This window comes from Phlebotomus papatasi, chromosome 2, assembly GCF_024763615.1.
Source record: "Phlebotomus papatasi isolate M1 chromosome 2, Ppap_2.1, whole genome shotgun sequence".
Lineage (NCBI taxonomy): Eukaryota > Metazoa > Arthropoda > Insecta > Diptera > Psychodidae > Phlebotomus > Phlebotomus papatasi.
The window spans coordinates 35,918,679-35,943,402 of NC_077223.1; the positions used below are offsets into that span (position 1 = coordinate 35,918,679).

The following is a 24,724-nucleotide window of genomic DNA, read 5'->3' on the forward strand; positions in this document are numbered from 1 at the left end:
TTAACACTTTTTAGGTCTAAAAATATATCAACATTTTTTAATGTTAATTTTACACCATTTTAAGGGTAAAATTAACACGAAAAACGGTAATATTAACACCTAATATACCTACAAAAGGGTAATGTTTACACCGATTTCGGATCAGTACTTCAGGGTAAAATAAACATTAAACTTTTTCGGATTTCTCTCAGTGCAGTTTAGATAGAAAGACAGATAGATAGAAGTTTATTTCCTCCTTTTGGATCTTAAGATAATGTTCTAAAACTTTTTTCGTAAACTTTTTACTTGTAATCATTTGGGACCTCTCTGGCATATACAACCTGAAATAGAGCTTTTCCACCGTTTTACTCTGGAGTAGGTTGCTTATCAACGCTAAGACGGCGGTGGCCGCAGAATTACAAATCGAACACAAAATTATATGTACTGCACTTTTAAGTCATTGATGGTGCAATATCTATCTATCTATGTTCTGTTTTTACTTCCGTAGATGAACTCTTTTACAAATGTTGTGTTCCTAGACAAACTTGTTTGTAATGTACTGTAATTGTAATGAATTAATTATAATATCCGTTCGAATCTCGCTTTTATTTTTACCGAGCATTGATTTTTACAGACTTTTACCTGCAAGATTTGTAACAAAACAAACTAATTATTATTGTTCAAGGACAAATTCGCCTCTAAAATTACAAACCATTACCTCCAAAGTTCGTTAAATTACGAATTTACTTCTAAATCTATAAATGTTTTGACAAAACTTTTCTGTTGAGTGTACTAAATTTCTTTGGTCTTATAACAACCTCCGGCTGTATATTTCCGTCTGTTCTCATTAGAGAATCTCAGATTTTAATTGTATTTATTACACTGGGATAACTTTATCACAGTCCCATGGGAGGAAGTCCCATAGTCAATCCTTAACGTGAAAATGTTATTACAACTGACAGGGCCATTTTGGTGTGCGTTGAAAATGATGTAAATTAGAGAATGCTCTCAGAAGTGATTGGACTTGATAAGATCTACACCCTCATGAGGGTGGCATTAGCCTAGGAATTTGTATATATGAGGAAACCCCTTAAACAAAGGCAAACAACTTAATTAGGTACTAATTCAATTAGGAAGCCAAATATTCCGACTTGGGAAAGTGTAAAGTTTGCCTCATGAATTTTTGAAATGCCAAATGCACAATAACCCCAGACTAACGTACCCTTACCCTGTGGGCATCATGGTGAATTCATAAGTGATTAGATGCAAATTTTGTGTGATTTGATTGTGTGCATATGGGGGCGATGTATTGGGGTTGAATGAGTGGGAGCGATTATCTGATTATTTGGTTAAGGGCAAAGGCATTTAGGGTGTGGGGGCTGGGGGTTTGCATGCTGGCCGAAAATGGGGTACGATTAGAGGAAATTTGGGAACAATAGAAAATTATTACGAAATATAGTACATTGTCGTGAGTCCTCCATAGGATACGCATCGTATGCAAACTGTGTAAACTAATTACATTGCATTTCACGCCCAATATCCACGGAGAAAGAGTATGCAGGACTTTCAAAATGATGTTTGAATTCACTACCTCAGCCCTATCATTGTCCATGAGGCCACTATATGCCAATTTTACAGAGATTTTCAACTAACCGTCTGCATTTTGCACCCCAAAGCCACAGATACAATCATTTTCACTGAACTGTGTTATCAGATTTGTTTGAAATAATTTGATATGAACGATGCGAACAATTTATACCATAGGGCTCAATTGAACCATGTACTTACCACCCATACCCTTTACACAATTTTGCCAATATACAAATTGTACTTGTGGCTTTAAGTTATAGTATAATTTTATTGTACATTGCCAAATTGGATAGAATTTTTGCAATATGATGCATGCATGAATCACCCCCAAAATCAACCCCCAAAAACACAAATTTTGGCTTATTTCCACACCAATTTCACGATGATTTGCCCCTTTTTTTCATTATAGTACCGGCAAAATTTATATGGTTTTCCAGTTATAAGCACGAGGAAATCTCCAATTTATCATGCTAATCCGTCAAATTGATTGGGAAATGTTCAATAGTTTGCACAAACTAAGTCTCTTATCGAACTCTCAGCTTCAATCATCTCCTTTTTCCACAATCCACCCCAACCGCTCACCCCGTTCTTTCCTTCTTTCCAAAACGATATCGAGTGGAAAAGAACTAAAGTAATTACAGCTGGACTTGATAAAGTTGCTCACATTGAGATAAAAGACTTAATGGATATTGAAAATTAATCGCCATACAATAAAGAAATTCCTGTCCACCGTCTTATCGCTTTATTTTATGAGACATTTTAGAGCTATATTTTTTGGTATTTTTCAATTGCTTTCGATTCCTTCGGAGATCAACGATAGTAAGCACTTAAAGATAAGTCTCTGTGAATGGTCTTCGGAAAGGATTATGCGCATAAATTAAATAAATGCGAAAATGCACTGCAAAAAAATCCAAAGCAAGGTATATATTTTGTACACGATATAGATATGGCTTCATTTTAAACGCTAAATCGACTAATTGGTTTTTTTTTGGCTTTGAAATGAATAATATAATGAAAAATGAGACTAACTAGAATAACACAATCTTTTTTTTTGTTTAGAACATGTACTAAACTAAATGGTACGAGAAATTTTGCATTTTTGCATAAAAATATTTTAAATAATAAAAGTTAACTACAAAGAAAACATATAAATCTGAAGTTATACTTAAAGAATATTTTGTTCGAAATAGATTTTTAGACATGCAGTTCGGAAATTAATATTAGTACAAGACTTATACCCTTAGTTGTAATAACTTTATGCACTTTCTAAAAAAAGTGTAGGTACTATTCATTTTAGTACTGCAAAACTAAAGGCCGTATACATAAAAATACGTTATTGGAAGAATGATTTTTCCTTGTGGTATATCTAGTTAAAGTTTCTCTCCAAACTCGATACTAAAACAACTGAATACAAATACATCATCAAGTATTTCAATATTCTACGTGATGCTGAATTTTTCTTTATTATAGTTTTCCATGATTACATTTTAAAAAGGTTTTATAGAGTGAATTTTTGAAAAGGTCTTGGAATTCCTGGTCAGAGTGAACTAGTTCTAATTAGGTGTGGAACAGTATAATGAATCCTAAATTTTACTGTAATAAATTTCAACTGAAATTTCCATTACACTACCCTTATAAAATATTCTGGATGATTTTATGGATACTTTTAAATTGGTTTAATTCGATTGGGGAAAAGAAACAAAACCTTGAGGAGGAAAGCTTTGCGGAATTCTCGGAAAGGCAACTATAAAATCTGTAGAAAAACTTATTAAAATCGTCTCATTTAAGTAATGGCAACTTCACAAATTTTGAATAAATACGGTATATAATAATAATAATAATAATAATAATAATAATAATGCATATACTTAAATCACATAAATAGGATCACCCCTCTTACAATTGTGATTGAAGTAATGCAAAATGAAAGTCAGAATAGAAAAAGAATCTTAATATGAAAAAAAGGAAAGCAAATAAAAGTTGAGTAGAAAAATAAGATGCATAGAAGGTTCTAAGGTTCAGCCAGAAAGAATTGTTTATTAGAAAAACATTTTTTAAAACTGTCTTTTCTGATTACGTATTTGAAGATATTAATGAAAATAACTTTTACTTTTCCTTTGTACTTGCCTTCACTTGTACTTGTCCTTTGGCTGTAAAGGTCTCTAAACATTAAGTGCAATTTTGGTCAAAAATTGCCTTTTTGAAGAAAAAAAAAAACAGAGAAGAATATCAAAAATTCAGGCAAAAAGACAATATTTGAAGGAAACTGCTTCCAATAGGAATCATAAGGCATAGAGAACAGTTTTCGGTAGGAAATATTTTAAAGTTTTCAAAATCAGTATTTAGGAATAGTAATTTTATCAATCGTAGTAGGGAAAAGTACTCTCCCTTCGAACGTTCATGCCTCCCAATAATGTGAATTTCTTTTACTTTTACTAAGAGATTTCCACATGATTGTCACATAATTATTAATAATAGATAATAAGCCAACTAATATTTAATAGAAGTGTTTAAGTCTCTTAGTAAAACTTAAAGAAAATTCACATTTTACGAAGGTATGAACATTCGAAGGGAAAGTACTTTCCCCTATTATGTAATATATTGTAATTTATATTAAAAGACAAAAGAGTTGTGAAAAAAAGTTTTATTGCTTAAGGATAATCTCCATAAACGAATATATTTCGGAGTAAAAAATTCAAATTGTTTTTATCAAAATAATATTTACAAAACACTTCAAAATGTGATTGCTCTGTCGTTTACTTTATAAACATATTTCCAATTTAAAAGTTTTTACGATAATTAATCTCTTTACTTGTTCTTGTCTAATTCCAGGTAAACACATTTTGATAACTTCCTATCGAGAATTCACCTAGAATTTCCCTTCCCCTATTTAACTCTGGGAGTTTTCCGGTGAGTCTCTCCTCTCTCATCCAAAACGAATGCAAACACAGAGTTTCACATCGAATACGGAGGAGATGTACTGAAAGTTGAAACAGCAGTGTCGAGTGAGTCTTTCCATCTAATTTTCGAATGTTTACCAATCCAGCTGTTGGTGATGATCGAATTGACTTGGTAGATTGAAAATCTCTCGCTCAAGGTATGGTAATTGCTTCAATAAACAATAATCAATAGACTATGTGTATGCTCCACTTGTCACCCAATCTTCGTCAACTGGTTGGGATAATGGGGTTAGCATACAGAATTTCAAATATTGTATCTTATTGGTATTTCGTGGAAAATCAATTAATGCCTTTGCGTGGTTGATGTCTTCATTTTGAGTCGGTTATTTTGAGTTAGAAAGTGCTGGAGCGCGATCGTGAGAAAATTATTATAGCCAGAGAGCCACTTAACTGTCACTGGACGATAAGAAGTGCGCAGAGTGACAGAAAAAAGAACAGAAACACTGAGAGAAAATATAAAAACATACAATAATATTTTCTTTAAAAGGGTATGTTTCATCAGTTAAACTATTTTCTTATATTTTCTCATTTTTATAGACAATTGATATTACTATTTGAAATATACTCTAAAGGCCTGTGTACATTGAAAAGAATTTTCGAAAAAATGCTAAGTTTCAAATTTCATTAAAAAAAATTAGGTCTCATTAAAAGAATATTAGAAAATTATGAAATATTCGGTTTCGAAGCCAGAGTGTGTGTTTAATTTTAAAAATCATCAAAACTAATATAAGTTTTCTTCATTAATGCCAAATATTTTGGGATTTTGACCGGGACCCGTCCATATTCGGCATTATTGAAGAAAACTTCTATTAGTTTTGATAATTTTTAAAATTAAGCACACACTCTGGCTTCGAAACCGAATATTTCATAATTTTCTAACATTCATTTAATGAGACCTAATTTTTTTATGAAATTTGAAACTTAGCACTTTTTTCGAAAATGGTTTTCAATGGGGTCCCGGTCAAAATCCCGAATTCTTAAAAGTGTCATAACTACTCCCAGAGACGCTTGCTGGAGGCAATGGAAATCATCTGTGTATTGGGAAATAATTCTAAACATTTTCCTCCATATAATTTCATCCATTTCAGGATTTTAAATTTTCGGGATTTTGGCGTTCGGGATTTTAGCTTTCGGGATTTTGGCTGTCACTGGCGAAAAGTATGTAAGATCTTTAGGATTGCAATGGATAGCAATTCAGTGGAGTTTCAACGTCATTAAAAAGGACAATTTGGCGAATTTTTCAGTATTTTTATTGGATTGATCAGTCAATCAAGACAAGTCAATAGAACCATGCAGAACCATGTAGAAGATCCCAGTATGGTTTAGAACCACCAAAAACTACTGAAATCCTTAGAAGAACTTCATGACCCTCAGAACAATCTCTCATATCTTTCTTCTTTGCTAATGGCTACGACGGTATTATTCTCTAGGGGAACACAAGGAATGATAGTATAGGATGACAGTACACGTTCAGTTTTCCGCGACAATCTCAAAGACATGCTCACCAGAAAAATCCCAGTTATTACTTGAAAGAGTAAATTTGTAATCAACAACCTCAAAAGGAGTGGAGCAGCAGAAGCGGTTGTTCCAATTGCTCAAAAACTATTGAAGAAGTGCTGTCCATATCCGTTAGAATTAGCAACAAATTTCAGAAAAGCATTTCCTAGCATATTGAAAATAAATTCTGAAAATCCTCTGAAAACTATCCAAAGAAATTTCCATAAACGTATTTTTCACATTTCCTGAAGTGGAACAACAAATTTTCAAGAAAACAACATTGAATTTTTTATGTAAATTTTCTTCAAGTAAAATCCATTGAGCTAAATACAATTTTTAAAGAAATCGTTTGTATATATCGACCATGCACCTTGTATCGGCCAGCTTGCAGAAGATATCGACCAACAAGAAAAAATGAGTATTTAAAAATGACTAACTACGTTTTTCCAATTGAGGAGCTCAGAGCAAAAAACGCTATTTTAATAGGAAAATGCATACGTCCTTGTCCTTAAGTTCGATCTCCAGGATTCGATCAGAAATTTGATAAAAAATGAGAAGATACAGAATCCTTCACCAACAATCTCCCTGGAAAGTGGTAAAAAGTGGTCCTAATAGTTGGACAATCGTGGGTTTTTATAAGGAGTGGATGACAAAGAGTGTTTCTTCGAGTATATCCATAATTGATAACAAAAATCTTTAAATTTGAATTACTTTTAAAGGCTCTTATTTATTGGCCGATACCTACTCTACTCTCGGCCGTTATTTTCTTCGTCTGAATTTATATGGCCGATGCAATACGCACGGTGCATGGTTTCAATTTTACCAATTTTTTACTAATTTCTCTAAATATTAAGAAATCAAATGTAAAGATATAGATAAATGGAATACTAGAGTACTAATTGGCATATTTATAAATGCCAAAAATTGGTTTAGAGCTTTTATTTTAAGCAAATTATGGAGCATTTTCCTTAACTGGCCGATACATACTTCCCTTACTTTATATCCTAGAGAAATTCTTTTCAGAAATCTATTTTTTTTTAAACTTTTGAAAAATTAGGGAAATTTCTCAAAGTATATGTAGATACATTTGTGATGAAATTTGAAGTAAATTGAACTTAAAAAAAGTCTTTGTTCTTTTAATAATAATAATTTTATTCAATATTTAATAATACTATAATGTATTTAATTTTTAATAATTCAAGCCCCAGAGGCATAAGAACATCATCTTTTTCTCTCAGTGTTTGAGAAATCTCAAATAAAAAAAAAAAACTGATGATTTTGCTTCTCAAGAAATCACGCTGGACTGTCAGGTTTGGTGTGAGGAATTTTTCCCAAGAGACACTTTTTATCCCCACAATTATCCATCGAAGAATTTATTTCCATCTTGTCCTCGTCCTCTGCAATTTGCATTCTTTTAACATGCACCGCCCATGCACCCTGGCTTGAAGTGTATGTTATTGATGAATTTTCAATGAGAACTAACCCAGCAATTTCCTCCCAAGAGGAGAGAGCCTACAATTTCGTCTGTTCAGTGGCTTTCCAGCTCATGTTCCTCCTCCAGGTGCCCTGATCCCCAAACCCTTTGCTGCCCCATCTTGTCATCCTACAACACGCCACTTTACAACTTCTCCCGTGTTGTTTCTACAGTGTAATTAAATTTCTAAATGCACCTCCATGGTCAGTGGAATCTACTAAACCCAACCATCATCCCCCACCAAAATTCATCCCTTGGACAACTTTGTCCTGCTGGTGCTTTCACGAGTATGTCTGTATTTAATTAAATCATCAGAGGTGTTTGGTGTGTGCATTTAAGTACATATTTAATCAAACTTTCCATTCATCCCGACACACACCAGGGAGCCCTATTTATTTTCTACGAGTTCCCAACAGCACGAAAATTCTGCAGTGTATATCGGAAAATCAAATGAAAATTTCTCTGAGATTACTTGTTTCCTGAACTTACCTGAGATTGCACTTTCGATTAAACTTTTGGAGTAGAAGAAGCTTATAGGTTGTTTACAATTATTTTTCCATGAATTTTGATGGAATACGTTTACTTATAAAGAGGTGAATTTTATAGAAAGTATGTCATTTGCTCTGTTAAATTCTGTCCAAGTCCTTCAAGTGTCACTGGTAGATGTAAAAGGAGAAAATTAATCCTTTTTAGAAAAACTGGATCATATTTAATTGATTGAAAGGTTCACTTGTATCTCATGAAAATTTGAATGCACTTTAATACGATAGATTACGTTTTTTTATCGTAAACTTATTATTCATATCATGTTTCTCTGATCTGAGGCAAAGATGACTTTTTCATTGTTTTTATTCATTTATTCCGGAGTTAAATAAGTGCCAAAAAACGGACACTTTCAAAGGATCTTCGGTGGACCTTTCATTTTTACCAGTGAGTGGTCGTAAAATCGTATGTTTCGTAATATCGTCCACCTTGTGTGAATTATCGTACAGTGACCTTTTTAGAGTTTCTTTGTCCTTCTGGAACTCTTCTAAAGCTCTTTCCGTGGAATTTCATTCATAGAATTAAAAAAAATCTGGAATTTCAAGAAAAAAAAACAAATGGACGGTATTACGAACACATCTTCACTGATGAAACGCTGTCAAAGTATTTCTTTCCTCACGAAAAATGTTCGTAAACAACTTAACAAATGTCACTTTAGATGCTTTTTACAGAACCAATTACTATAAAAACTAACTCGGACAATTTATAATAAAATAAGCATAGAAAAGAAGATTGCAAACCAAATGAACATTCAGCAAAATAATTTTCATTCAAGTTTTGTTAAATATAGAACGGATCTTGTATCGTTATATTCAGAACGGGGTATAAAATAAATTATTCATTAATCTGAATATAATTCCATAATTTTAGCAAAATTAATTGTACAATTGTTTTACTGAAAATGGACGATAGTTCAATTTGTCCGAAATAATGCCCCATCACCTTAGCTAGAACCAAACCAAAAGAATTCGGCGAAAGATCAAACAAATTGTAATTTTAATTAGTGAATTTCAATATTTATTGACTAAGTTAGGAACTTGTAAGCTACCGGTCGGTAGGTTGGAAGGATTAAGAGGGAATGGGCTCCCTTGACGCAACTAACTGCTACACTTTCTAACATCCAGCTAGTAGATTCCCTTCACTGACATTGTAAATCGAAACGACTTTATCTACTTTTGAATTTATAGAGTGACAAATACCTAAATTTTTGCAAACGTACAATTCATTGGGAATAGGTTTACAAACAAGTGCGTCATCATTTTTTCAAACAGCTTTGTATTATCATTTTTTTTATTAAATTAATTTGTCCGGAGTTACGTGTTGTCCGAAATTCCAGATTTTACCCCTAATTGTTGATTTATTATTTTTATAAAATGTATATCATATCCATTAATCAGAAATTTATATGTACAATTTAGTGTATAGTTATACTCAGAATCAGAAATTGAAAATATTTTCAGTAAGTTTACTGAATGTATCATCTTTAAAGCTTTGTATATAACTAATTTAAAATGAACGGATGTCCTTAATTTAATTTGGAATGAATTTTTATTGCCTTTCAAAATGTTTTTTTTAAGACTTAAGCACTGTGCACTAATTTCAGATTATTCCATTTTGAAAAAATGGCAAAAATGTAGTCCTAAGTGGAGTCTATTATGTGCTGAAGAGAGTACATTAATATTTAGTTTAGTTTAGTTTATTATGATTTTTCAAAAGTTGCTTTCTTAGGTCATTTTTGAGAAATTTTAGTTTTATTTTGTTTTTCCGCTCCCAAGGATTTTTTGAAAAAATATCACATAATTTTCAAGTTGAAGCATAACTACTTACCTTTCCAGCGGATGCCCATTTGTTAAGTTCTGTACACTAGAACCGGAGGAATAATTGGTAATATGTGACAAAACAAAAAAAAAAATAATTAAAGAAAATTGTGACGTATAGGAGAAAAACCATGAACAGATTCTTGATCAGGGGACCCGACTCTACCAAACGTAATATGAGATCCGTGTGCCAAAAATCGTGTTGCATAGTGTAATTGATAATTTCACTCCTTTTTCCTTGTATCAGGACACTCAATGGGTCAAGTGGTAGTGCTCTCGCCCTATGATGCAAATGTCTCGGGTTCAGATCCCTCTTTAGGTTATCAGTAAGCTTGACTACACTTGATTCCACGGGCCATGGGAATAACAATCTCATCCCATAAAAGAAAAGTCATTGAAGAAAGCGATTTCAATCGAAAACTTTGCACAGTATTCTTAAGTTATTGTTAAAAGTGCGATAAAAATTTTATTCATTAGACTTCTAGCATAAATCTCTAACAAGAAATTCAGCTTCTAGCACATTATGTTACTCTACAAAATTTCCCTCAATATTATCTCAACGCCAATAATTCAATTAATAGTTTCCTCAATTGATCACAATTTCAACATCTCCCGGTCCTCCCCAATTTTGAGGTGTTAAATTTCGAAATAAACTCAGCGATGATTTATGATGCTGAGCAATTTTCTAGTTGAGCCATATCTTGTGGTAATTTGTTTAAATTCTATCTTTCAAATTGGGGTAAAATATTTCTGAAGAGCCGAGAGAAAAAGTAAAGCTAATGATGCTCATACAAGATGACATTAATCGTGTAGAATGGGAAAATATGAGCATCTTTGAGCAGTGATTGTGAAGAATTTATTTGGCGGGGAGATACAAGGTTAATCCAGCGTCTTATTTTTCTTGTGACCCAAAAGATTGTCGTACATTTGGTGTGTGTCATCCTTTGGAATACAACAGCAAATGTCCGGAAATATTATTCATAAATTCAATATTTATATTGTGTCAGTTGAATGCTCAGAATGCAATAAATTGTCGCATAGTTGAAGTTGCGAATGATACATAATCTTGTCGTTTTTTTTCTGGAGGTTGCCTCTCTGTAGCATGTTATGTACACATAGATTAATGGTGCCCACATATGTCGCCATCATAATAATAAAATAATACACTTTTCCTTTGTTATACAATATTTGCTATGGGGTAGGGGGACCATCTTGTAGCATGGGATATGGCAGAAAAAAGGGTCAATTTTCAACTTTTCGAACCCGTATATATTTCAAAACTCTCATGGAGTCTCCTCCAATGGAGCTCTTTTCTTACATTCTGTGTTAATATTTTACTCTTATGAGGTCAGAGTAGGAGAACAACTCTGAGTAAGTCAGACCAGCAACATTCATTGTGAGACTTTGTGACTCTTGCTTCAACTTACAACAAAAGCTTCTTCCCTAATTGGATTCAATTTTTCCCCGTACTCCTGAAGTAAAAGTACTATCTTTTGCTACTTCTTCCTTTTTTATATACTTAAAGATTGCAAAGAGAACTTGACAAAGTCCTAGAGCGATACTGTTTTTTTTTTGCAACAACATCAATTTCACAACCATTCATCTTGACCACTTAACTCAACAGAGGAGTGGATTGATTTTATTGAGATACTTAAGAGGTTGTACTTAACTTATCAAATTTTGTACTTTATGGCTTGGTATTTCCCCGCACTTTTACTACATATTGGGAGAATTTTTCGGCACAACGAAACATTCAGCCCATTCAGCCATTCAACCAATCAGCATATCAGTGATCGAGCCTTTCACAAATGGAATATGTGAGAACGGACACTTTTTTCCACGAATAGAAGCTTTCCCGAGATAAAAGCCGTGGAAGCTCTATTAACTTTTCTGCCAAAGTACTGGTGATGATTCAATAATACTAAAAGCCCTCCATTATCGATGCATTAATGAATATCCAAACGGTTCTAGCGCACTACAAAGGCACGCCAGTGGCATCGTCATTATCATAATGGGATCGTTGAGAAAAGCAGACAAACATTTACCACGAAGAGAGTGAGTTTCCAATGAAGATGACATTGGATTCTAGCGCCAAAGTAAAATAAGAACGCGAAGTGAAATGAAGAGGAATAACAAAAATATAACGAGTGTTAGTTGAATATTACAAAAATGATAACAAGATCCTTTTGTTCAACCTATCTCTTCATTTAAATCCTGATGCAGTTGTATTTCTTTTTCTTCTCATTTTGCCATACCGCAAAAATTTTATTTACATTGTGTATGAATTTTTTTTTTGTTCAAGAATGTCTCAAAAATATGCATTTTATATACCAACGATGAATTGAATGAAAAGCAGACGACAATTTATTTTGCGTTTTTGCATATTATTCATATACCGGCGAAAATATTCACAGAGAGTGGAAAACCTGGTCAAGATGTTCATTTCTGGTTGTAAGTTCAAGGTGTGGCGGTTGGATATTTTGGTGTACGACATTAACAAAAACAAATCTTTAAAAAAAATAAAAATATTGCGGCAAAAATGTCATACTGAGAACTTAACACTCATCCTAGCCTTTTTTCTGGATAGGCACTGTTGTTTTTTTTATTATACACAAAAATCCTGGTTATCTAAAGTGGGTACGAACTACAGACACTTGTATTACAGCGCTAGACCTATAGGGGAAAGTACCCATGCTTTGCACGGTCCCAAGCTTCATAATGACTAATTTTTTCCTATGTTTCTGAATAAATGTAACTCCTCCGTATATTTTAAAAACAGAACACTTTCCCCAAGTTTTCAAAATACGAGTGCGATGAGACACATTTATTGAAAAACATAGGAAAAATTTAGTCATTATGAAGCTTAAGACCGTACAAAGCATGGGCACCTTCCCCTATCACGTGGTGCGATATTATATTTTCCCTGTGTAGAAGAAACCTTTTTCAATCTCGAATTCCATTCCAAGTTCACTTATACGACGTTCGAGCTCTTGAGATTGTACAATGTAAGATTCATTCGACAGTTGTTAACCCAGTCGAAGGATAAACATATCAATTCCAGTCCATAATGTTTTTGTTTTTGGTGATTTCATTATTAGAAATTAGTACTACTGTTGCGGTACTGCATTTTAAGTATTAATGTTGCGGTACTTAGAAACCTCTTCCCAATGAGTGGTATACGTTTGTGAAAATCTTTCCTGGCTATTATATTAACGTTACCATTCAAACCCTTTCTTGAATCGGTTGCTATCTGCGTTATCCTATTGGACGTTGGGACTAGCGTGATTAATTTTTGTTTAAAGATTTTCCGGTGATCGCCAGTGAGAATGAAGTCAAAATAAATAAAGTTAAAAATACATTTTTCCCCAGGGCTTTCGGTCCGGATGTAGGGCCTCTTCGGCGGTCGACTAAACTATGTTTGTAGTACAAATTGCATGAAAAAACATTTTCACTAATAAAACTTAAAAATTATATCATACAGTGCAGGGCAGTGTAGAGAAAATATTTAAAAACTGTCCCAATTTATAGTTCCTGATAGTGATAATTTATGTTATTGCAAATAAGACTAATGATCTTCAAGAAAGCAAAAAACATAGTCTAGTTGACTACTGAAGAAGGACCACATCCAGACCAAAAGTTCTGGGGAAGACTAAAAAAGTGTTTTTAATCTTGAGGTGACTCCATTCTCACTGGCAATCACCGGAATATTTTCAAAAATATTTGCGTTATAATTTCTTCATGAAACTCCGATATAACACATTAAGAGACTCAGACAGAAAAATCCAGAAAAGCCAAAATCCTGAAAAACCAAAATCTCGAATAGTCAAAAACCTGAAAGTGACGAAGTTATAAAGAGGATAATGTATTTCTACAAAATAATTTCTCAAAACACACAAAATTTTCCTTTGCCTCCAACAAACGCGGGTGTCATTGTGGGAGCAGCTAAAGCGGTCTTTATACTTGAGATTTAGCCTAGTTTCCTAAGATCTCAAAACCGTAAATTCAATTAATTTTATTTGTTTTTTTCCAATAAAATAGATGATTAACTATTTATAATCTGATTCACAGTTAAATTTTTCTATGAAATCTTGACTGATAAAAAATTAAAGCAATTAAGCCACATTGCTAAGGCTAGCTTCAGACCTGAGACTTAGCCATATAATTGTTATTTAGGTTTGGTTTATAAAGAGCATATGATTCATTAGATTTTGAAAAATCAATAAAATTTCTTGTTATTTAGATTTTTGAGACCTTCGGGAACTGGGCTAAACCTTCAGTCTGATGCTGACATAAGCGTTAGGTCTGTAGTACGGACTTCAGACCCAAAGCTTAGCCAAATGGCTTAACTGCTCTAATTTCTTATCAATCATGATTTTTTGGGGAAATTTAACTTGGGATTGGATTAATAAAGATAAATAACCTATTAAGTTATTAAAAAACAATTTAATTACACGCTACTTAGGATTTTGAGACCTACGAGAACTGGCCTAATCTTCTAGTTCTAGTGTGAAGACCGCTTAGCTCGTATACCACACTTTTAAGTATTCGAAATTTTAGCTTTGGGGATTTTGACTGCGACTTCTTCAAAAACTGTAACAGCAAGTTTCTCGTGGAATACAATTGGTGTAACCACTTCAAAGTTCAAACCTACTTGAAAAAAATAGATGATATTGTTTACAGTATCAGTTTTTAAATTTATTTTAATACAAAACTTGGTTTAAAATATTAGAAAATTATACTATGGAAGTGGTTTAAATTTAAATATTCGATTGACAAAAGACTTAAAGCGCAGGCGATGAATTTTTAAATCATTATTTCGATTTTATATCAGCTTAAACCGAACTTCAAAGTACTTTAAGACGTACAAAGTAGCGAAAACCTAAGCAAAAATCCTTTAATTTTACTACCACAAAAAAATTATTCACTGATTAGTCCAAGAAAATCAGTCAGCTTATTATGTCACATCTAACTGTTTCATGTACCTCAAAGTACATTCATCATCTTAGAGAATGATGAGCAATCATTGTCGGTATATCCAAATTTTCCGCATTTACAACAGATTCCTCCTTTGTCGGTTAGGTTATTTCGAAATTTGTCATTTCTGTTGGTCTTTGCAATAAGTATCTGCAATTTCATTTTACAAACTTTGATCACAATGTATTTACAAAGGTCTATCAAGATTATAAGACTCTTCATCTGTCATGTCATTTGTCGTGCAATTTTCAGTGCATTTGGGAAAGCTGTTGAACATAGAAAATTGTGCAGGAAAGTGCATTCAATAGGTACGGGAACGTCATGGGCATGAAATGTAAAAATTCTTGACGCGCTGTGTCGATTGACGAAAGATATAGTATGAGAAATTTATCAATTGAATTACCATCATCAATTTCACTTACCTTGGATGTCGAAATGCGAGTGCAACATTGCAAAAATCACTCATCCCCTGAGCATGGCAGTGCAACTTTGAAACATTTAATAGGATTCCACTTGAATATATATCTTTTGCATACAAACCGTCATATGCATGCTTGAGAACAATTTAAACAGACATACACATTTGAGTACGGCTGTTTTGCAAATGACAATATCTCTCTTTTATAGTAATCATAAATATTTTATTCATTCGGCGACTCGAAGGCGTCTTTTGTGTATACTGCACTCACAAATGCCCACAAGAAGATGGAGAGACCAGCGAAAATATTAAAAAAAAAAAAAGAAAAGAAAAAAACTATGTGCGATCCCAAGAGATGCAGATGTACCGAGAGAAAGATACATTCAGCTGGATTTTTTGGTATTATCTGGTAATTTATTTCGAGGTATTAATTATACTCACTGGTTGGATTTGCAACTCGAAATTGGTGTTCTGCCAAAAAAACAGACAAAGAGAAAATGAAAGAGGGAGAGATATGATATTTTTTCACCATCGTCGAATGTGGTCTTATTTAGGGGGAGAATAATTATTTAAGATAAAACGTATCTCGAAATGAAAATTAAAGATAGATTGCGATAAGTTGAAGTTCTATTTTTTTCATATTCTGTTAAAGTCAAGCTGCATTTAAAATGCGCTTGTAGTATAGTATTTTTAATTAAGTCATTTAAAAACGAAAACATCGAAAAACATAGAAATTAAAATATTTGTCAATTTTTCATAATTTTGCAAACCCATCACCTAATAATAATTCCTGATGTTAATAGCCACGATTTTCCTATTCTCAATCGAAAGAATTTGTCATAAAATATATCGCAAAATTTTTTATTTATATAATGTTTTTGCCTTTATTTATAAACCAATTCTTCAACAATGTGATCAATTTGAAAAGATAGATTCTCTTTTACAGGTGAAACCTAAAAATCTTCGACAGATTAGATATTATTTGTGTACAAAAAAATATCGAATAATATCGCAAAGAAGAACTTACTTAGCTTTATTACATTAGCCACAATTTAAATTTCTATGTTTTCATTTTTGCCTAGGTTTGCCTCTAGGGTAATTCTCTTTTATAAGAGTTTGTAAAGCTTAGGCTAGACTCGGTTATCCACCCATACCTGACCGACCAAAATTTCACTTGACTTATGAGATTGATGCACGTATAACCTTTCTAAATACAACGATTTTTTTTATTACATAAGTGTATGGAGTAAATCCTGATTGAATAGAGATTTTCGATTTAGATCAGATTTAGAGATTTAGAGCATATTTGTTTTAACAAAAACCTTTAAAACATGAAGAATTTAACCAACAATTTTAAAATTTAACTGACACCCGGATTATTTTACTCCCTCTGTCCAAAAAAAGTCGTACATTCTTTCATATAAAATGTACTAGCAAACGTACGACTTTTTTCGGGACGAAGGGAGTATATCAATTAGACCGAATCGGATAAGTTTATTAATCATATCGAGACATTTTATTTGCTATTGCAATGTAATTATTACAATGTGCCCCTTGTTGGATGAAACTTCTGATCGTAGATCGCCTAGAAACGCCTTCCTCGAAGTGTAGATGCTTCTTCCATATTCCCGGAGTTTTTGGGCAGAGGCGGTGGATTTTATTACGTTTCATCACATGTAAAAATGTCATTTTTTTTAGACATTCAGTTGCTTGCATCGGGCGGGACTCGAATTTACAGCTGTGAGAGTCGAGTCAGAGATCTCATCCACCCAAGACCCAACGGTATTGCCGATTGCGCCAGTGAGATCCCCATTTTTCATTCAGTCATTCTTCGTAATTAACTATTGATAGCCAGTGTAAGGAAGGGTTTTTAAGACAATTCTGTATTTTATATATCGTATCCCTAATATTATGCTTAGCTGATCGATGTTTATCATCCGATTAGTATAGTGTAAAGGTCTGTCTAAAGGTGGGCGTGGCTTTTTTTTCGCAGGATTGTTCAAACCCTAACACAGACCAAGTGATTAGCTTCTATTACGTTCAAGGATTGGCTTACTTACTTACTTATCAGGCGCTACAACCAATTACTAGTCTTGGCCTGACTCAGGACCCGTCGCCACTCGAACCTGTTACGCGCCTCTGTTTTCCAATTACGCAGCGCTAATGAGCTGGCGTCCTGATCCACGCCGTCGGTCTATCTGAGGCTTGGTCGGCCTCGTCTCCTCGTAGCATAGAGTCCGCCCCTAAAGACTTTCTAGACTGGGTCGTCCTCATCCTTGCGAACCAGATGACCAGCCCACCGGAGCCTATTGAGGCGTATTTGCTTGACGACAGTTACCTCTCGGTAGTGCTCGTGCACCTCATGGTTGTATAGGCTCCGGAATCGGATTGCCTATAACAAATTGAAAATTAGATTGTATTAACTGACTGATGTATTACCCTGATTATAGAGGCGGTGTGATCTAAAATTACTAAAGGGCGGAGCTTAGTCAAGGATTAAAATACTAACACAGTGTGAAAAAATAACAAGAAAAACCACTGTCAGTGAGCTTATCAACCCTGCGTTGGTCGTTGATAATTGTTTGACCCAGAAGATCATCAAGGCAGATGAATATTTCCTCTGGTGCAATTTGCATAACTCGCTCCCTTTTCTGTCTCTCTTGCAACGTATAATTATTGTGATTATTCCCGGTATGATCTTTTTACGATTATCCGGGTGCACCAAGCATACTTATAGGAATTCTATTTAAGATCTCACTTGGTATGATTGAAGAACTCATTCGCAAGTATCAATTTGCCTTTTATTGCAGTGTGGATAATTGCAATTAGATATTTTGCCGCAGTATTTAATATCCCTTCTCTTTGCTTGGATGTGAATCTTTGTCCTCGGGGAGGAAATTTGCAGATTCTTCACTTCATGTTGATAGTCGGTGCGATGAGACCTGGAACGGTAGATAGATAGACTTTTTAAAAAGTCATTTGCATACTTTTTTTTCGTGTCATCGCTCCATGGAAAGGAAGAAAAAAGAAGTCCTTTTAGTCGTAAATGTGGGTGGAACATTTTAATTGTGTATGTGTGTGTTTCATGTGGAAGCTTTTTTCTGTTGTTAGGTCCAAGGAGGAAGCACCTAGATGTCCGTTGGGTGGGTGAAAAAGAATTAATTGTGCACATCCATTAAATTTAATATTTCTGGTGCTCTTTCTCCCAAGCACGTGGGATGATGATGGCCAAGGTCATTAAAAATGAGTTTTGCGCCCATCATCATCATCATCTCTCTTTGTGCCTCTCTTTCGCACCATTGCGAATTATTCATTGTAAGCTGTGGGCACGTTTGCAGATTCAGCGACAAACCCCCCTTGGAAATGTGATTCTGCGGAGCAAATCTCTCCAGCTCATTCAGCATCCCGTTTGGCGCTTGGGAAAAAATAATATGCAATGGAAATTATCTAGTGGCGACTCATGATTACATCCAAATACGTCCTGTGAATACAAATTTCCGCTCAAGTGATCTTGGTCAGAGACTGAGGATGGTGAAGAGCGGGCTCCCAAGAGATCGCGTCCACAAGAGACGCATCTCCTGCGTCTTGTAAATTTTGCTGTGGAACAAGCCATGGAATTATTATAGCTTCAACATGTTTTTAATGAAGACAAGCTACGAGCAAGAGAGCTCTTGTGTTTTATAATTGCAACAATTTCATTCTTCTAAAAAGGACCATAAATCAAATGCGCTCAAGCTGATACATTCTGGGACGCGCGCGTAACGCAGAAAAAAAACCCATCCACTAAAAGTATCCCAACAACCGCCAACATTGGATGAATTCTTCTATGCAAATTATCCGTGGCGGCTGGCAACAACAAAAAATGCTATATTATGAATCTTTCCCTTCTTGTGTATGGTTCACTTGCTGTAACAAATTCATTTAAATTAATAATTTTCCGCGCAAGATGGGGAAGGTGGATGCCTCTAAAATTAGTCTCTCAAGACATTTTCCAGCCATTTGCGGTGCGCCAGAAAGAGAGATTCTGTGCAGAATACATAGCAATTTGCAATGTGGTTGGAAAATCGGAATTTTAGACTAATGGATAACCATTTGTTGTGCGTTAAGCAACATAGGAATTTTCTTCTCAATGGATATAGAGGACAGTGTTATTTTCATAGCTTTAGAATTGCCTTTAACAATTAATTTGCAGAAATGCGGCATTGTTATAAAATTAAATAAAATTTATAGGTCCCTTAAAGAGGATGAAACTATTGTCAAGACTGTCAGACACTTAGTCACAAGAAGAATCACTATAGCATTCCTTCTTGCATGCATAAACTGTGCAGAATACCACCAAACAATTAAATGTCTAACAAACATTTTTACCAACTTTTACCTCATTTTCCTCTATGCAACATTGTAGTCCCTTCGGTGTATCAACCTATACGCTCTAGTCATGGGAATAGCCAGATCATCCCAATCTACCTAATTGAATGGGAAAAAATTGCATTGGAATTTTATGGAGCATCTTTGCAAAGTAAGAAAAAAACAACACCATAAATACTTCTCCATAAGAATACAAGTTTTGTTGCAAAAATGATTAGAAATATTGCTGTGGCCATGTCTCTGTTTTGCTCCAATATCGTGCCATCTCGACTTTTTCCATGTGCCATCCACTTCTTGGGGTTCTGGTGCATGAAAGACGTTTGTATCGTCGCATGAATTTGATGATATCGCGAAGATTTGATCTCTATTGTTATCGTTTTGTGCTGAAACACAACGTCTGCACCAGAATCCAGACTATGAATTTATTTCACAGTGAGAGAAATTCACAAAAAAAGTAGACTTAAGGGGAGAATTGAGAGCTAGGAGAAAGGATGGACGAGAGGAACACAAGACTCATGTGAAGTCACTTTGAGGGGTTTATAGGTTGACAAATGCATAACGCCTAAAATTAAAATGTTTGTCTTACACCAAATTAGCATAATACTTACTAAGAATCAATTTTCAATTGGTATATTATTAGTTTATTTCTTAAAATTAAAATAAATTAATGAATTAATTAAATTAAAATAAATTGAATATATTTGCAGTAAATTTGTACCAAAATTCCATTTACGAATTTTATATTAGATTATGAAGAAAGTTAGTTTCCAAAACGTTGTAGAGGATTTAAAAAAAAAAAGAAAATTCAAAGATCTTCTTATGTTAAACATCACGATGCACCTAAAATCACCGAAATGATTTTTTTTTTTGTTTTTTTGGAGTCCACAGTTGAATGTTTTTCAAGAGAAAAGACATTCGAAATTTGATTTCAAAAACCAAATACAAGACAATTTAGTTCTCGTTTCGTTCAAGTGGTGGCTGAGGTAAATCATGGTCGATATTTCGAAGTGTCTAGACTAAAAACACATATCAGTCTTGATTTTATTGTGGGAAAAATCAGAAAAGTGAGGCTCAGTTGTTGTTTACTTTTGAAGGTTTAGCAGAAAGATTCATTCTTGAAGGTCCGAATAGAATATTATCTTTAGATTATTTATAAAACTAATTTTGAATCTAATATTCAGACATAAACGAACACAAACTTTTAGTAGGTATCTTTTCAAATACGAAAACTTAGCATGGACACCACCAATTATCTCGTACAATACACCATTTCTCATAAATCCGAAACACATTCATTCAAATAGTAGGGTAAGGGCTCATAATTTTGGACAGTCTGCTTATAAGCATCGATGTTCCAAGTTTGAAGTGCGATATTTTCAATACAAATAGATTTTTTTTATTACTCTCTTTTCAGAAGGGTTGTTTAGAAACTTAGCAAGCTATTTATCGTCTTATTTTTACTAAAATTAATTTTCATACGTTTAAAAATGAATTGATATGTATAGGTGAATTTGACTCTTATTTTAGTCAACTTGGTTGTTTATTTGGACAGCTAATTCGCCTCAATATGATGCCCGTTATTCTCCATTTTAAAAACCTATCTTATCAAGTACTCTTCCTGTTCATGTAAGGACACCGTAGAATGTCACAAGAAGCCCAGAAATTTGCTATATCATTCATTAAATTGAGTTGACTTCAGTAATCCAAGTATTCGTGGATTCGCTCATTCCCTGGCCTTTCCGGGAGCTTTTCAAAGCTTTTCTGACTACATCTGTTTTGTAGAGATGATGATTCTTTGTCTCTCCATGCATTTATACAACTAGTCATCACAAAAGCTAAAACTTCACGAAATTTCGTGTGAAAAACACCTGTCCAAAATAAGAATCATCACCTCATTGGTGAATGTCTTAAAAAATTTCCCATTTTTCACACGAAATATATAATTCACAAGGCAAATCTCATTTCAGATCAAATGTACAAATGAATATTAACGTGAATCAACACAATATTCAATGAATATTCAATAATATCACTAAAAAAAGCGAAGAAACATTGTTGTACTTCACCACAGCTAAATAAGACTGAAGTGTCCAAATTTAGAAACTGTCCAAAATTATGAGCCTTTCCCCTACCCAAGTTTTGTGTAATTATTGTTTAATTAAGATCGTGAATTCTGTATTTCAAAACTATCACAGTAAGACAAAGAGATTATCTTACCGTATCTATGACACTTCTAACATTAATCTATGAACCCCTTAGGGCCATGTGTACCAGCCCCAAGGGGGGTTCCTCGCAGTTTCTTCCACACACTTTTTCGAAATAAATGTGTATCACTTGCCGACCAAAGGGAGATTTTATTATGGCAAAAAAATCTCGCACTATCACGATTCTGGAAGACGATCCTCGGTGGCCGAGATCCTCAATAAGATAATTCTGCTCCAGAAACATTCACTTGTGCAAAAATTTTCCCTTCTTTTTTGCGCCTCCCATCTCTGCCTGGAAATCTCACTTGGTTTACTCCTCGCATTTAGTCTTTTATTGTTCTTCCGAAAGGTTTCCACTCTCTGAACTGTTCCAATTCTCTGTTCCATGTGTAAGAAGGAATAAATTTTGCGCTGCTTCTTTATTTATAACTCAATGGACACATTATTGGACAGTTGTTGCACTCTAAACGATCATTTAAGTCAATTCTTTGGCCCTCTTGCTATGGGTTTTGCACCCAAGAGGTCTATCCTTTTGTTTTCTACCATCATATTGGTCATCTTGTGGTGTGATAAATTGCTCTTGAAAAATTTTTCACACCACCCCAGAGAATAAATCGATAATTGTCTCCGAAGGTCTTGCACTTTCCACGAATGCCACAAGTGTGTAACCTTTTCTATCTGGTGAAGACTTATGGCCACGAGACAAGTTTAGATGCATATGGATAGAAAATAATTGCAATGTGGTATGATATTGGTAGAGGGAATGCATATAGGAAGATAAAAGAGCCGCTTTTAGTATAATTTCATTTGATATTCATGGAAGAAGGATGAATTCAATCTTCTTGCCATGGAATAAATTGTCATCATGACACTCCTTCCTCCAGCAAATTAATTGCACCATCATCTGACTAAATGACGACAAATCGATTGGTATTTAGGAGAGAAGGTGATAATTAAAAAGAAAAATCCATGTAACAAACCTCAACGTCGTCAATGGCAGAATACTGGATATTTATCCCACTTTTGTTGCATATCACTTAAGATCCATCCCAAGGCATGAATAGATTGAAGTCAATGTTCCAAAATGCACTTCAATAAATCTCATCCGTTCATTCAAAATGCTGGTGATATTGAGGTATTTGACTCGATGTGCTGAAATTGAGAACTCTCATCCATTCATCTTGCAATTCCAAACATAATCCACTCGGTTGTACAAGAGTTTATACGTAGTTGATGGGCTTGGTGTGGTGCTTTTATCTTTCAGGGCACTATTTCAGCACCCCATGATACCAGCTTAAGATTCACGAGAAATTACAAGGCTCTCCTGAAGCCTAGTTATACATGTGACTCAACCTGAATAAGTCTCACTCACAGAGACAAAAATCCCAAAAATACACTGAGAACAAATTTATAATTTTTAAATTAAACGATTTAACGATTTTTTTTTAACAAATTTACACCATAATGTAAGTCAATCAACACCGTCAGAGTGCCAATCGATATGTCAATTGTCATGAGTGACAAAAAAATATCCATAAATCAAATGATGGAAATCGGCAAAAATGGCACATAGAGAGAGGCGGGGCCAAATTGAAAAAAAAAAAACAATTTTTCGTATATTTTTAAAGGAAGCAGAACTTACAGCCATAATTTAATTGTGTCTAGCTAAATTGCATTACATGGAAAAAAAATATTTTGTAAAATTGTTCTTTAATGTGAATTCCTATTAGGGATTTATTACAAGTTCGAAAATCGTAAACCCACGAAAAACTTCGCAAAAGTTTGTACTTTTTCCCAAACATTGTTTGTAACATAATCACTTGATAAGCATTTTTTTGTTCTTTCACAATCATTTGTTTATAATTTTTTTTTGTCTGACAAAACTTTACGAACAAATGACAAAAAAATACAAACATTTTTGTGTATTTTCGAACACTTACGAACAAATGTTTGTAAAAGAACAAAAATTCTCGTTAAGTGATTTTGTAGCGAACAATGTTAGTGAAAAAATGCAAACATTTACGAACTTTCACTGAGAAAAAAGGGTGTGCGATTAACTTTTTTTCCTCGTAACTTTGACACTTTTTAGGGTTAAAAATATATCAAAATTTTTTAATATTGATTTTACACCCTTTTAAGTGTAAAATTAACATGAAAAAGGGTAACTTTAACCCATAAACAAATAAAAAACATAATATTTACACTGATTTCGGATCAATTATGCAGGGTAAAATTAACATTTCCGGAATGTTATTTTAACGTTTTCGGATTTCTCTCAGTGTTCTAGTGGGTTATATGCTTTACGAGCATTTTGTAAAAATCCAATAAGAATTAACAAACACTTACGAAGAATTTTATTTTTTTTTTTGTATATGTGAAAAGCTCAATTTCCTTTAAAATATGCGAAAAACAGCGTTTTAGATGTAGCCGTAGCACCAGCTTAATGTAGATCCACCTCCTTAGAGAAATTTTGTTCGCACTTTGTTTCTTTTGTGGACCACAACTCACAATTAAATTATAAAGATTAATATCTAACAAATGCAGAAAGACAAATCGTTTGTTTTCAATAAGAATTTGAGTTACTGCACCAATGTAAGACAACATACCATACGAGAAGGTCTTCACAAAGACGAGGTTTCTCAAAGTCAGTAGTTTTTTTTTTTTAGAAATTTGGATTATTAGTCTTAAATCCTCTAGAATTGAGTATTATTAGGACTCAATGAAAGAAAATTCTTCCTGATGCAAAGTGAACCTGAACTCAGGACACTTGTACCGAGTGATACACAATTTAACCTATAGTTTACGAAAATCGATAAAGCAAACCACTTCCCAATGTACGTTATATCTTTGACAAAATCCTGACTGTTATAAATGTTTCTATTCAAATCCCTTCTTGTGCC

At 33.8% G+C, this 24,724-nt stretch overlaps 1 protein-coding gene across 5 annotated transcripts in view; it reads left to right on the forward strand.

Moving 5' to 3' along the window:
• The window catches only part of LOC129802325 (MOXD1 homolog 2), a 391,421-nt gene that overhangs the window by 233,704 nt on the left and 132,993 nt on the right, over positions 1 to 24,724 (forward strand). For 2 of the 5 annotated variants that reach the window (XM_055848052.1, XM_055848054.1), the window contains exon 2: positions 4,402 to 4,666. The exons of 1 other annotated variant lie outside the window; for it this stretch is intronic. The gene's annotated coding sequence lies outside the window, so the exon portion shown is untranslated. The remainder of the gene's footprint in view (positions 1 to 4,401; positions 4,667 to 24,724) is intronic. 2 more of the 5 variants (XM_055848053.1, XM_055848055.1) reach the window with 2 other exon arrangements.